This window comes from Hippoglossus hippoglossus, chromosome 5 (genome assembly GCF_009819705.1).
Source record: "Hippoglossus hippoglossus isolate fHipHip1 chromosome 5, fHipHip1.pri, whole genome shotgun sequence".
Classification (NCBI taxonomy): Eukaryota; Metazoa; Chordata; class Actinopteri; order Pleuronectiformes; family Pleuronectidae; genus Hippoglossus; species Hippoglossus hippoglossus.
Window position 1 is genome coordinate 26,422,394 of NC_047155.1, and position 15,692 is coordinate 26,438,085.

Sequence of the window (15,692 nt, forward strand, 5' to 3'; positions counted from 1 at the left end):
TATAAATGCAGCCAAAAAGCCATAGAGAGACATGGTCCGAACCAGATGAGCACAACATGTTTTAAAATGTATGATTTTCTCAGCTGCCTCAGGGCGGTGGGCTCGGTGGTGGCAGTGGGTTTAGGGTTGTATTTAAAAAAAATCTTTTAAACATGGCTGGATTCCTTCCAACCATATCTTTGGCTTAAATGCCTACAAACTAATTGTGGCCCCTGTTTTTTTTTATCATCATCTGTTATCCTCCTGTAAACCCAGCAATACTACCTACATGAACTGTCAGGGCTTTAATCTTCAGTTATTATTAAATACTGGAGACTTCATCATCTATAGTGATTATATTTCTGACAGCTTTGTCACCACGTTTTATGCGGTCTTTAAATTTCACCCAATATGCCACACGCTTTTCATAAATAAGGTTTTACTTTGGAATTAGCTTTTATTTTAGATGTGAATCATTTTTATCTCCTCATCATCTATAGCTGCTTTCATACACGTAATGAAGTCAGGATAATCTTCTGAAATTGTCCGGAGGGGCTGTATGTGAGAAGGAAAATGTCAGAGCGAGTTGCCGTGGACATTCTCTGGAGTTCCTTGTGTGAGGGGATAATCTCCATCTGCATTCTTCATATGTGAATGGTGCCATTGTGTGGACATTTTCCGTAGTTCATGTCTGAAAACCTTTTTGTAATCTTCAAAGCGGGAAATTTGCCAATGCATCTTTAATGAAACGAGTGTGTCGGATTTTACCTAATAATTTGTTGAATCTGGTGAATTCTTAGATTTACTGTCAAACACAAATGACTTAGCTAACTGCCTTTATGATTTGTGCACAACTGCTTTAGATAATGTTGCTTCTCTGAAAGGTTCATCCAAGTCCAATTCATCGTTTTTTCACCTTGAATTTCGGAAAAAAACTGTGGCATGAAGGAGGACGCCTGAGAGACAGTGGATGAAATCAAAGCTCTCGGTACATCTGAAATTGTTATTGCAATCTTACAAGTGTGAAATTAAAGACGCAACAGCAAATCATTTTCCAAAGCTCATCACCTCCAACCAGCACAGGCCCAGTTTCCTATTACAGAAACTGATCAATTAGTTAACCTAATCACAAAAGCGTGATCACATATCCCTGACTTTAGCATCCCTTCACTGGCTGCCTGTCATTTTTAGAATTGATATAAAATGTTACTCTATGGCACCGAGCTCTCTGGCTGAGCATGTCAATTATTTCCCTCCAGCAGGAGATCTTCTAAAAAAAGGCTCCTGTTAGCTATTCACTGGTCAAGGCCAAGGACCAAGGGTCACAGGGGTTTTGCTGTCAGGGCTCTGACACTTTGGAACAGTTCGCCAGAAGAATCAGTTCACAAGAAAACTCACTGCCTTCTCTTCATATATCTCTCAAAACCAACTTCTGCTGCATGGCTTTTCTTAATAAATGATTTGTTACTTATTTTGATGTTACTTTTATCCATTATTCTATCATTATGTTTAACTTGCGTTATTTGTTGTGCTGTCTGTGATTTTTCCTACTTGTGAAGCATTTTATAAAAGTTCCATATAAATACAATCTAATGAATGTTAAATGAAGCAGGATTTGTTGGAATCCCCCCCAAATAATCAACCTCATTCCCAGAGACTGTTTTTCTGGTCATTATTGAACTGATAGTGGGACAATAGAATGTAACTCTTGGAAAAATAAACAGAGTAATGTATATCACTCACAGGAATGTCAATTTAAGGAATAGGTTGACATTTGGGGAAATGTTCTTATGAGGATCTTGGAGAAAGGATTGTTGGACGGTTGTTATTCCTTTAAGGTCAAATATAAAAACACACACACACCTGAGGTAACTAATAGCCACACACATATATAAACTATTTAGATAGTTTCTTGTATGTAGTGAACAAAGAGCTACTTTACAGTTTGGAGGACAATTCCCTTCTTTTCGACAGACTGCTCTAGCAACAAGTACGGGAATGTGGAAGTCAGAGGGCTGGAGAGACATGCAGAGATAAGAAGAAACGAGATAAAGGAGCAGAGTTTGAGAATTATGCAGGGGGGGGGGGGGGGGGGGCTCAGAGAGAGTTTAAAGCAGGTAGGATTAATGTCAAAGTCATCCATCCTTGTTTTAATCCATCTTTTTCAACTACATCCCTCTGAAAACGCACTCTTCTTCCTTGTATGCGCTTGTATATGTTTATGCGTGTGTGTTCTTTTGTCTATGCATGTGTGCGTAAGCTGATTTGTGTCTTATCGAGATCCCCTGTGGAAACAGACAATGTGGTTTATTTGTTATCTTCTTGTTTGGACGACGAGATAAGGCGATCATTGTTTGTGAGAACATATGAGCATGTGCACATACGTGTGTGTGTGTGTGTGTGTGTGTGTGTGTGTGTGTGTGTGTGTGTGTGTGTGTGTGTGTGTGTGTGTGTGTGTGTGTGTGTGTGTGTGTGCATAGCAGAACAGATAAGCTGAGTGTTGGGCCTTTGAGTTTGAGTGACAGAATCCTAATGCTGATCCCAATGGTCAACAGCCCAGAGATCGTTCACAGAAAGCTTATTAGACCTGCATTGTTTACCATGGCATCCTTCAGTCACACATACAAGGCGTAAACACTGTATGTGAGTGTAATGCATGCAGACAGGTGCCTGACGTCTTCTCATGGAATATAATTCCTCTTTTACACCAAAATTAGCAGGTGTTTTCCCTCTTTGCTTTTTCCCCAGTGTGTCATGTTCAAAGTCACGTATGCACAAAAACTGTGTCTACTGTAGAGTCAGTTTACCACAGAGTAAATTTCCAATTTTATCCATTCCCATTTCAGACAAAAGCCAAATAATAGTAGGTGTTAGTGGGGTTTTTTGACCAGTGTATAAGGGGCTTAAGAAGCCACTAAAAAGCAATGAATATAAAACATTATCCATTAAACAGGCACAGGCACCCTCTGAATGTGGTATAAATTATTCTCTGCAATGGCTTTGAAAGTGCCAATTTCCAAAACTGCTTTCATGTATATTTCGTTTTGGTCATTTGAGGCATTCTGTAGCTTGTAGAATCCACAGATTTGTTTTTAAAAACAAGAAAAGATCCTAAAAATGAAATGATTTTATTTTACTTACATGGTGTATTCGCCGTCTCAGCAGCAAACCTGCATTTCTCCCACTTCTTTTCCTTCTGTCATAGTGTGGCCACATTACAAACCCTTTTCCTCCATCTTTTGACCCATCACTATATCCTTCTATTCTGGTTTTTAGCCCCAGTTTTTAAAACGTACTATCACTCAAACATTAAAACCAGCGTGTGTCCTGGATTCCTGCTCTTGTTTTAGCTACTTGCACAAAGCTCTTTCTTCTAGCTGTTACATTTTTGTCCACCCCCTACTTTACATTCCCCTCCCTGGCTTTTTTCCTTCTCGTTGTCCCTCGCTCCTGTGTTCAACACAAAATGCCCTCTGTCTGGCGCTCAGGTAAAAACTCCCACCCACCATCAAATCCCCCACCCCAGCCTAGATAACCTGGAGTGCAGTTTCTGTTGTTCCAGCACAAAGACGTCGAGCGGAGGGTGGGATGAAGAGGGAGGGAAAGATGGATATATGTATAGAAAGAGAGAGAGAGGAGGGAAGAAAGGAGCAAAGAGGAGAAAGTCAGGGAAAAACTGATAAGGTGGTAAAGAAAGTGAAGCAGGAACATTGAGGATTGGATGACGTCCTGTCAGACTTAGGTATGGTGTGTCGTGTGTGTGTGTGTGTGTGTGTGTGTGTGTGTGTGTGTGTGTGTGTGTGTGTGTGTGTGTGTGTGCACGCGCGCATGTGCAAGTTCAGGTATACTATGGTGCGTTAGAGTCTCAGTCTGTCCTCATGGCTAACTGTCTCCCAGGCCGGTGAACAAAGAGCGTATTGACTTCGCAACACACAGGAGCTTTTTCTTTTCTACACAGGCCAGTGCTTTGTGCTTTCCTCCCCCCAACACACACACACTCACACACACACACACACACACACACACACACACACACACACACACACACACAGCCCATCAATGCCATCATTCTACCTGCGCCTGGATCAATCCGCCCCTCTCCCCATGATGCCTCCATACTCAACATTATTATGTCCATTCAGTGACTCCTAATGTTTAACATAGCAGTTTTTAAAAGTTAATTTCTCTAATATGGGACGTTTATTCAACAACTTCCATTGCACGTCAGATAATTTCAACTTCGATGAATAAAGTTTCCTAAAACATATTCTTGACACCTTATTAAAAGATAAAGCCATTTAATATATTTAAGTATATTATACCTATATCTTTTCATGTGGATTTGGGTTCATCGTTTAAGTGTCAAGACTGTAAGAAAATATAAATGTTGTCAGACTAATAAATTAGTTGACTGTTAGATTTTCAGTTTTTGCAAGATACAGCAGTGACTGCATGAGATAGCATTTTGAAATGCCCTGTAGCCCCCTTTTCCACATTTCTGTATCATAAAAATGTGGAGGTATTATCTTCTAATCTTGGGAAACTGACCAGTCAACATTCATGCCATGAAATGTATATGTGGATTTACATTCAATCAACATCCACAGCAACTTAAAGGTAAAATTGGTACAGTAACAATGATGTTAAAAGATTCTCAGCTCAACTACACATTTCTTCCCTGAGGCTGCTCACAAATGAACTTTGTGTTGTCTGTTGGCGTCTATAAGCATCGATCTTGCCCCCTTGTGGAGCGCTATCAGGCCAACAGAGAGCCAATAGGGCGCTGCAGAGGTGCACTCAAGCTACGTTAATTATAAACTCCGGCTTCCCAATGGGGAATAAGGCTTAACGAGGCCCGGGCAGAGAGCAGAGGGATTACAAGGTCTCACTAGCACTGTAACTGTCTTGCCAACCATTGAGCTCCTCTATGAAGTTATGAATGTGCTGAATTATAATGCTGTAAGTCGACCGGCAGGAGCCTGAGAGGGGTTGTGTGCTGTGTGTGAGAGAGCGACAGACAGGACGGAGGGAGAAGCAGAGAGAGAGAGAGAAAGAGAGAAAGAGAGAGAGTGTGTGTGTGTGTGTGTGTGTGTGTGTATGTGCCGAGAGATTTCTCGCTTCCGCTGGTTGGACAGATTACCTGAAACTGAGAGGGAAAAAAATACGTAACGAGTAAGAGAGAAAGCGAGAGAAAAGAGGACAGAAAGGTCACAGTGATCCCACAGCGGTGCAGGGGGAAAGAAGGATGGGGATAGAGACAGGGAGGAAAGGAAGAGTGTCAGTAAAGAGAAAGACTGTTGAATGAGGATGTTCACTACAATACCGTCTATATGTAGGTTAGAGGGATGGCAGTCTAAGAAATGAAGGGCACAATTCACAGTCCTTCCTTTGTTTAAAAATGCTAGAGCTTGGCTAAAGTTAATGTAATGCCTCAGCAGTCACCATTTAAAACTTGTACCTCCATCAAACACCGCGCTACACCGGCGCTAGGGTGGGCTATAGCCATGTCACAAATCTATGCAGCCCCAGTCGAGCCCCACTAGGCATTTTAGTAGGCTAACCAACCCGATGCCGGCTGCGTGCTAATGCCGCAATTGTACCATATGACGCGTGTGTGTGGTGGGGGGGGGTGCTTGTGCATATTAGGCTAGCTTATGTGAGCCATGGACCATTTTCTGATAAAAAAAAAGTGCAGCTAGAAAATGAAAGTCCACCCTCAGACGCTGTGTACGAGGGGGGAAAAGGACGACATGCACTTCTCCTTGTGGCTGCACTGTGGATATTTTTCATTTGACATTTATTCTGTAACATTGGAACCAAGGCATCGCAGTGCACCTGAATATAGTCAGCAGTTACTGTATTATTGTTTGCAAAACAAATATACTTGGGATGATAACCAGTTTACGTTAAAAGTGTGTGAGCACTATGGAATTCTTGATTTAATTTCAGATTTTGTGATAGTGAAACAATATTACAATTCTTTTTTACACAGTTCTTTTTATTGTGCTTTTGGACCACTAGTTTGTGGAATATTCTTTGGCCAAATTCAATTAAAACCGATATCTATATTGATTGTTCTGTGGGCCACTTGTGTTTATAGGGAAGACTATGTTCTTAACCCCTTACAGGTCTTGGGCCCCCCCCCCCCCCCCCATAGTACAGGTAGCGAAAAAATCCTGGCGCTGTGTATAGAAATTACTTGGAGCTGCTAGTAAGGATTAGCTGAATCTTTAGAAAAAAGAGTGTACGCTTTAAAAAATCCCACTTGAACTGTCATTAGCTTCAATCGAACAGATTTTTTTCATTGAATCAGAACTAAAACTGGATTTTTTTTCTCTCCTTCTTCAGGTGGCTTCACGCAGGACATGAATCAATTTTTCTGCCTCATGTTGTTCAGTTTGAACGTTTTTTCACTCTGTTTTTCTTCACTCAAAGTAGCTAATATGACACCTAGTGTACAGGCGAAGCTACCTAGCAGCATATGTATGGACTTTTTGTATATGGATCATTTAAATATAATTTCCAATAATCACAGTTTCGGTGTCAGAAATAGTAGATAGGTCATGTGTTCAAAGAGCCAAAGATGATGTTTTGAGGGCACCCTGTCCTAGATATTCCGCCTGTGAGCTGCTCACAATGCAGACATGGCAACGGGCCATGCGAGGCGAGCAAGAGAGGAGATGAGAGCAGAGAGATGGGCACAGGAAAAAAGGACGGGGGACAGAAAGTCAGGCCAGAGAAAGGATTAGTGATCAAAGAAAGCAAGCGGCCATCCTGAAAGCCACCCTCCAACACACACACACACACACACACACACACACACACACACACACACACACACACACACACACACACACACACACACACACACACACACACACACACACATTCATGGACAGAGGGAGAGAATATAACGATTTTTCCCATAGTGTTAATCATTTACCTTCTCCTACCCAGCAGCACCTTGGCTGTGAGAATGAGCACTTTCTGCATTATACCATTTGCATTAGCCCTAGTGTAAATGTTAAAAGGGCAAACACCCACACACACACTCAACACTCACACACATTGATTGATTATGGTGTCGTAATGAGAATATATGCCAGCCTAACTTTCTCTAATTGGTTCCATAGCCTTTTCCCTGGAGAAGTACCTCGTGAATTTAAAGAAAAGGGAGACAAAAATATCACATCTAACTTTGTCTTGTGCGGTAATTCTGAGCTGGAAACAAGACTTCTGAAATGTCTTTTAATTCCTCCTCAACCTCTGTCTCATTGACTCTGATGAGTAGCTGATGAAGTCATAAACAACGGGCCGGTGATAGCAATTAGGCCGTCAAACAGCATCACAACAATCTTCAGCACTCCTCCGCATCCCAGAGGAGCACTGGTGGGAAAAAAAACAGGAGAAACAACGGCGGAGGAAGGAAGGAAAGAGGAAGCTTGCGCTGTGAGGAGGAGGGGGAGAAGAACTTTGTGAGAGCTCACATCTAATCAGGGAATCCTCCTTCTCAATCTCTCTGTGCAACACACACTTGCACATTAACACACACCGGTACAAACACACAGAGGCTTGACCTCCACGAGCTGATCTCGCTCCTTGGTACTCCATCGCCCTCCCACCGGCTGACCTGATTGGCTAATGACGGCTCATTTATCTTGATGCAGCACCTGCAGTGTCTACAAGGTTTGTGTGTGTGTGTGTGTGTGTGTGTGTGCTAGAAAGAGTGTGTGTTTCAAAATGTCTATGTAGACGCACGCACACACGCACGCACGCACGCACGCACGCACGCACGCACGCACGCACACACACACACTGTATATCTCATCACATCTCCACCAGCTCTATCTACACCAGCACTGCCCTTGCTGCAACAGCTTGCACACATTGGTACACCTAGGGGAAATGATGGAGAGGAGAAAGAGGAGGAGGAGGAGAGGATGGAGAGGAGCAGGGAGGTGGTGCAGAGTAAGAGGAGGGAGACAATGATAAAAGAGGAAATGAAGGGGGTGGAAGGAGGGAGGAAGGGGAGAAAAGAGGAATGAGGGGAGTAATAAAAGCAGCAAAACAGGCGATGGGAGAAGGGAGAGAAAAAACAGATCAACGGGAGAAAAGCAGAGGATGAAGAGGAACAAGAGGAGGATGAATAAAAGAATCACAGAAAAAAAACAGGAAAAGAGATAAAAGAGAAGGGAATGTGGAGAGGAAACAACCAGAGGAGAGAATGGAGGAGGGGAGTTCAAATGAAGGGAAAGGGGATTGATGCATGTTTTATTCACTCGCGCTAACACCTCTTTAATTACCACAGCTGAAATCACTGCCCGAGTGTGATCACTGCATGAGTGTGTGTGAGGCGCTATAATATCTGCAATGCACAGCCATCATTAATTATCAAGTAGGCTGAATAAGTGGGGCCAGCCAAAGGGACAAGCCCAGCAATCCTATGGAGGCTGTATGATCCAAGCAAACCTGAATTGCCTTAAAATGCATGTAAGCATAATTACTTTACTTTGTTTGAGTCACTCCACTTAAAAACCATAACATGACCATGACATTGTAACTATGATTGTAATGCCTCACTTAAAGGAAACATTACATAGATTACAACTTGGCATTTCACCCCTACGGCCATTGGTTCTATCATTAAAGGTCCAATGGGGAAACCACCACCAAGACTCTTCAGAATACCAATACTAATACTATTAATACTTATGACTAGTGGTGGTTGTCAACACACTAACACCACCACTAGTCATTATAAGGTAACATGCAGTCTGTAAGTAACAAAACAAGTTCACAATGTCAAAAATATGCAGATGCAATAGATTCCAATGGTTATAATCGAGAGTTCTCCTTTTAAAATTGGTTAGTTGATAGTGTTAATATACGTTTTGTTTTTATAGATGTAATTGCAGTGATGGAGGTTTTACAGCCAACGGATATATCTGAGATCATTCCTTATATCTTTGACTCTGAACTACAACTTGAGGGCTGATGCTGAACGATGTCTCAGACTCAGTTATTCGTAACTAGTTATTAATAATCTAGTTGTTTGTGTGAAAGTTCTGCATAAGGTTGTATCAAGCTACTTGATTGAAATTGGGAAAAGATTTTGTCCATGGTCAAAAGAAACCAATGTAAACTGATGTGAATCTAAATCTCTGGTGTTTGAGTCCAACAACTTGTTTGCACAACCACCTACACCATTCTCTTCACTTACAGTTTTTTTCCTATTGCTATAAAAACAACCACACAACCTTCACCATTGCCTACAGGAAGAGTCATTTCCTTTGTGACCACAAGGGGTCGATGGCCAGAAAACTGTTAAAAATGGTTGTTTTAACTCTGTATGTCATATTTACAACCTAACATACTTGCTCAATGTTTCAGAGATGTTTACGTCATCAACAAGATCAATACTTTACTAAAAAACTTGTAGAATGTGACACCTGCCTTCTGGCCCCTAGTGGACAATCAATGTACTGCAGGCAGTAACTGGCCTTTCAATTGCCAAATTCAAAATTCAAGAGTTTCAAAAATCGTTTGTCATTTTTCATTCAAACATGGACTTCATATTCAAAGTAGTAGACATATGAAAAGTACATGTAAATTAAGTAAAAACTTAAGAGGAAATTCCAAATGCAATGAATATTAAATCGTTTATGTAATGTAAAATCCAATTATGAATACTTTCATTTCAACTATTGTTAAATAATATGTCACCCTCAGCATGGAGCAACTACACTGAGCTTACTTTACTTTCTCTTTAAACCTCTTCATCAGCGACAGCCGTGTCCGGAGCATTATGTTTTCATGTTGTCCGTCCGTACATCACACTCTTCTGAAGGTGAATTCTCAGGAACACCTTCAGGGAATTTCTTCAAATTTGGCCCCGACATTCACTTGAATTCAAGGATGAACTGATGAGAGTTTAATGGTCAAAGGACAAACGTCACTGTGACCTAACAACAAGTTTCTGGCCATGACTCAGATTTAACACAAATGTCTAAAATGATGAAGGTGTGACATTTTCCACAAGGTCAAAGGTCAGCTTCACTTTGACATCATAATGTTCTGTAGAAAACATTTTCCCGGCCATTATTTAACACCATATCTCAGGAGCAGCAGGGGAGATTGTGACCATATTTCCTGCAACTTGACAGGTTGGCGGAGGCACAGAAGCGCGAGGCGGTAATTCTAGTTTTATATAATTTGATTACCGCAATCTCCCTACATGTAATGCCTTACTCATCCATCTCTCTTTCCCATCTCCTCCTCCACCTCCTCCTCCTCCTCTGCTTCCTGACTGCAGAGAGAGGAGGGTTTGCATGTATTACGTCTGCTTTTGTTCTTCGCTGTCGGCTCGTTGTCCAAAAGAAAAAACAGGAGAGAGTGGAGAGGAAAAGGGCAGTTAGTGAGGGAGATGGAGGGCAGGTGGGGGTGGGGGGGGTAGAGGATGAGCGGGTCCTGACGTGACGGCCAACCTGACTGTCAGTAGATATTGGAACTGTCCCTCGCTCCTGCAACCCCCACCCTCACATCCTCGTGTCTCTCTTTGTGCGTCCTTATCTTTTATTTTCTCTCTCAAGCCAGGTGCTGCTTATCCAGCCTTCAGCACATCTTATCCCGGCTGCCGTCACCCCCCCTTCCCACCCTGCTTTATCGCTTCACCACCACAAACTCACACTTTGACATATTAAGCCACACACTCCTTCAACCTGCTTCCCAGTCTTCCTCCTCCTCCTCCTCCTCCTCCTCCTCCTCTACCCCCTTTCCACAGCTTCCGTTGTTCTCTCCCTCTCCGGGACCACTGGATGCGGCTGACGGGCCGTGACCTATCCTATCTCTGCTCTGGAGCCGCCTCTAACAGACAGATGGGGCAGGCAGACAGACAGGTAGGCAGGTAGACAGACGGGTAAGAACACATCAACTCCTGTATTGGGGGCTTAATCCTTCTGATTTCTCCACTGCAGCAGCCATCTATATACTGTAGCATCCGAGAGCCGGAACAGACAAATCCATACAGCTCAAACTCAGAAGTCAAGTGTTTTGTAAGCAAGTCACACACTTTAACATCTCATGTGTTTATTTTTATCATTATTTTCTTGGCAGTGCTTGCAAACTTTATTCCCATAGGCTGTGATGTTTCCAAATCTCCAAATCTGAGGCATCTTATTGTCCTCACGCCTCCTGTGTCCAGCAGTGAGTTCGCAGTGTGCAAGCTTTGGCTGCAGCTCGGCATTATTGCAGCATTATTTCTCACTGCTACAGCATATTCCCTTCATATAATTTAACTGGTGAATTTGCATCTAATCTTTGAACTTTTTTTTCTCTTTGAGTGCAAGTGTTGTAGCTGCTGGCGGTAGCAGCAGGAGGGCGAGAGGGAGGGAGGGTGGCGAGGCTGCCTGAGCCGAGCTCTTCGTCCTGATTTAGAATTAGATCTATTTCTGTTCACCCTCCAAACCCCGCCGGGAAATATTTAAATCTGCCGTGGAATTTGTGTGTATGCACGTGCGTGGTTGTGTGTGTGTGTGTGAGCATATGTCTCTGAAACAGAAGTGACGAAGAATGAAAGAGAGTGAGAGAAGAAGAGGTAAATTAAACAAATAAACTGTTGGCTGGTTGTTTATAAAATGTGCATGAAGTAGAGAGCTTTAGCAGCGCGCTTAACTATGAGCGGTTATGCTAATTAACACAAACCAGACAGAATGAGAAAGAAGGGAAGATAGAAAGAATAGATATAGATACAAGATAGATGGAAGAAAATAGAATAAAAAGGCAAAGGAGGGAGTGTTTGCAGGCTCAATGTGAACAAGCGGGGAGTACGACTTAAGTCGTGGTCAGTAATTCATACGCAGAGCACGTACAGACTGAGTCGAGCTCACCCTCTGGCTACACACACATAACGGGGCATTAACACACTGGCTCACAATCACACCAGCAGTCTTGAGCCGCAATCTCAACTCCACATCCGATGCTACAGCCATCCAAATGTCACTGCAGGCACCTTTGACCCCTGTTAACATGAACACACACCCAGAGAAAACCACACACACTACACTAATAGAAGACACATACTTTTACAACTAAAAGAAAAGACAAAAAAAAAATAAAAGTACTTTAACCGGATAAGGAGGAAACACATACTCACCTCAGGGTGGAATCCGGTGCTCAGCTGCGCGGTTGTGGAGAAATGACCCGCTGTACCCCCCCCGTCCTTGCACAGACACATGCACGCCCGTGTGAGTGCGTACACACACTCAGCGACGAGGTGTGTGTAAGGACAATGAGACTGGACTGGCGGGAGCTAAGCAGCGGGAGTAGGAGGAGGAGGAGGAGGAGGAGGAGGAGGAGAGAGGGAGGGAGGAGGGAGATGCGTGGTTGGGCGGGAAGGTGAAGAGAAGAGAGAGAGAGAGAGAGAGAGAGAGAGAGAGAGGGAGAGAGAGAGAGAGAGAGAGAGAGAGAGTGAATAAAAAAATACAGCAGAAAAAAACATGAAAAGGGTCCCACTGAAGCTGAGTTCTTCTTTTTCCATTTGTGGACTTGTGTGTGTGTATGTTTGTCACAAAATATGTTTAGGTGACCATCTATGTCTCTGTTTGTGTGTGTGTGTGTGTGAGTGTGTCACATTTTAGAGTGTAAAATGTGTTAACGTGACTCTGTGTGTGTGTGTGTGTGTGTGAGTGTGTCACATTTTAGAGTGTAAAATGTGTTAACGTGACTCTGTGTGTGTGTGTGTGTGTGTGTTTGTGTTTGTGTGTGTGTGATGGCTCTGAAGGTTCGCCTGTTGGTCTCATGAGACTTGGCACCCTGGCAGAAAGTGTAGCAAGTGTGTGTGCGTGTGTGTGTATGTTTCTCCCCTTCTCTCCATCCTGTAGCTCAGCAGCATTACAACACATCTTATGTCTTCTTATCTGAGAAGCTCCCAAGTCTCCTCTTTGTCTTCATTTCTCTCTCTCTCTGTCTCTCTCTCTGTCTCCCTCTCCGGGGAAATACCTCTCCCAGCCTCTTCGAAAAGGTCTCTTGGCCACTCGAGCTACTAAATCTCCTTCTCTCTCCCCTTCTTTCACTTACTTCTCACTCAGCTTTGCACTGTAAAAAAATCCAGTGTAATCAAATCATTTTTTGTTAAAAACGGTGTCCATAAATAAGACATTTCCCCAAGATTTTTTTTGAATAAAAAACCTAAAGCAAGCAAGAAAGAAGAAGGAGAGCCCAAAACCAACAATGTATTAATGCTATAATCAGTATTCTCTGTGGAGCTGATTATCTTGTTTTACCGCCTTCTCAGTCCGTTGTGGCCCAAAAACCTCAAGAGCCACATCAATGACGTCTTTCCACCTTTTTTTTTAATGAATCCCACAAACACTTAAAACCTGTAAGAAGTTATTGAGCCCCAAGTGAGTATTCATCCCCAGCTAAAATAGTCGAATAAGTACCCAGCTGTTCTAAGAAACTATTTGCTCTTTCTTTAAAATGAATTTAAAAGGTTATATGTGTTTGTGGGGCTCAGAGACAGACAGAGTAGAGAAGTTGAAAATGCTGAAAGATGCTCAAACACATAGTTGGTTTTGGTGTTTTCTTGGGATTAGTTGACAATATGAAATATACAGATAAAAACCACCCTTATCCCTTAATAATTATACCAAAAAGATTTGATAAGGAGGAGGTTTATGAAGTGTGTGCAGCTTAAGGCAGCAAACACACACACACACAGACACACACACACACACAGTCACATCCACCCCTGAGCTCCAGGTGTGTGCGAGTGTGTGTGATTGTGTGTTTGCATGTGTGTGGAGTGCAGAGTGGGCTCAATCCTCCGGCTCAGCCACAGAGAAGCCAATCTCCACATCCAATTATTTGCTTCTCAAAGGCAGACAGATGGAGAGAGGGGGGAAAAACAGAGAGCGAGGTAAAGACGCACAGAGTAAGAATTAGAGAGCGGGAGAGAGAGAGGGAGTCTCTTTGAGTGTCTGCACAGGGGGGAATTAATTAGGATAAAAAAGAAATGGAGGGAAGAAAAAGTCTCTTCTCTGCTCGAGAATAGTTTCTCAATTAGTCAAAGTCCCAAACAGAGCCTGTGGACACAATTGTGGCGAGCGAGCTAGAGAGTGTGCTGGAGAGAGCGAGGGAGAGATGGAGATCAAAACCCACAATGAAAAACGCCAAAAGGGACAGAAGAGCTGAGGTTGTTAGAGAAATGATTGGCAAGAGCATGTTACATGTTGTATGTATATATTTTGTGTTCTTTTTTTGTGTCTCCGTACCCTCCTGAGGCGAGCGCTGGCTGTCCTGCCTTCTCAGTCTTGTTATTCTTCTGTCAGTCCACTTCTTGTCTTTCTTCTCCTTCTCCCTTCTGCCCTCCGCCGTGCAGGATATTCCATCAAGTCTGGCTCATGGTGAGTGGAGGCATCGATGGGCTCCAAACACACTTCAGCCTTCACTGTCTTCTCCTCTGTGACTCTTCTTTTCTCCGTTTCCTCCTCTCTCTTCTCAGTGTCGTGTGGCCGGAGCATTTTTCTTTCTTCCCGGCAGCGGTGACACACCACAAGGCGTAGGGGGGTGGAGGGTTGGGGGTAGAGGATGAGGAGGGGGGTGAGAGAGACGGAAAGAGAGCAGAAACAAAAAGAAAAGGAGAAATTGAGGGATGGAGGGAGGTAAAAGAGCGAGTGTAGGTAGATGGAACAGCGAGCGGGGAATGACGGGAAGAGGCAGGTGGAATGGGTAGTGACACATCGTGGAGGTGTGTGTCTGCGTGTGTGTGAGTGTGTCAGAGCACGGGGGCCGTCCTTCTAACCGACACACACCACCAACGAGAAAGAGGTGGAGGAGGACTCATAGATAAATACGTAGATAGATAGATTCCTTCTCACCTCTCCCACACACACACTCACACATATACACAGACACACACAAACACACACACACATATATATATACACACACACACACACACACACACACACACACACACACACTTGCTTACTTCATTCACTGGATTTGGCCATGATACGCATGGCTAACCTACTCACGGAGACAGAGCTGAGCCCTGAACTGAATCCTAATGGAGGAGCGGGAGGGAGGATGAAGAGGAGGAGGAGGAGAGGGAGGAGGGTGTATCAGGCGAGCAGGTGTCCCCTTGACGTCTATTGTTCCCTATCAATGTGTGTCTATGTGCGTGTGTGTGTGTTCAGATCTTTGCAGTGTGTGTGTGTATGTGTGCACGAGCAGGAGCATGTGAGCTGTTCATTGTGGTGAAGTGGCTGAAACGATCCACACGTGCATCTGATTCGGTGACGAGCTCCACTTCTATTTCTGGGGATTCAAACTGCTGTGAGCCAAAATTTCAATTGGATAAACGACTACAACAAGGATTCAGTGTTTCCCCAAGAATATCTGGCTTTGGAAGTTGTAAGTCATTTTGAAAGTGTCTCGCTGACAGACAGCTCAATTCCGTTGTTCATAAACACAATTTTTTGTTTTTGTTTTTGGCAGTGATGTCAAACAGATTGAAACAGCAACATGAGAATAACTCGGTTCCAAAAACAAAGAAGCTTTAGGCTTTTTAGGCAAATTGGCCCAGTGATCAGCTCTCATAAGACTGAATGGGGGCTCCGTCCTTAAACATGTGATCCAGTTTCCCTTTAAGCTGTGCCACTTTAGAAATGTTGTTAAATTCTACCTCACACTGTACAAATAAATGGTCTGAG

The 15,692-nt window shown here is 43.3% G+C and overlaps 2 long non-coding RNA genes across 2 annotated transcripts in view; one reads left to right on the plus strand and one right to left on the minus strand.

The window, feature by feature from the left end:
- LOC117761627 overlaps positions 1–790 on the plus strand; it is an 11,664-nt gene extending 10,874 nt beyond the window's left edge. The window contains exon 3 of the long non-coding RNA XR_004613862.1: positions 780–790. This is a non-coding gene — a long non-coding RNA (uncharacterized LOC117761627). The remainder of the gene's footprint in view (positions 1–779) is intronic.
- Positions 1–14,870, minus strand: part of LOC117761626 — a 21,206-nt gene extending 6,336 nt beyond the window's left edge. Inside the window, exons 1-2 of the long non-coding RNA XR_004613861.1 lie at positions 14,250–14,870; positions 12,131–12,286 (exon numbers count right to left, since the gene is read on the minus strand). This is a non-coding gene — a long non-coding RNA (uncharacterized LOC117761626). The remainder of the gene's footprint in view (positions 1–12,130; positions 12,287–14,249) is intronic.
- Positions 14,871–15,692: the final 822 nt, after the last annotated feature.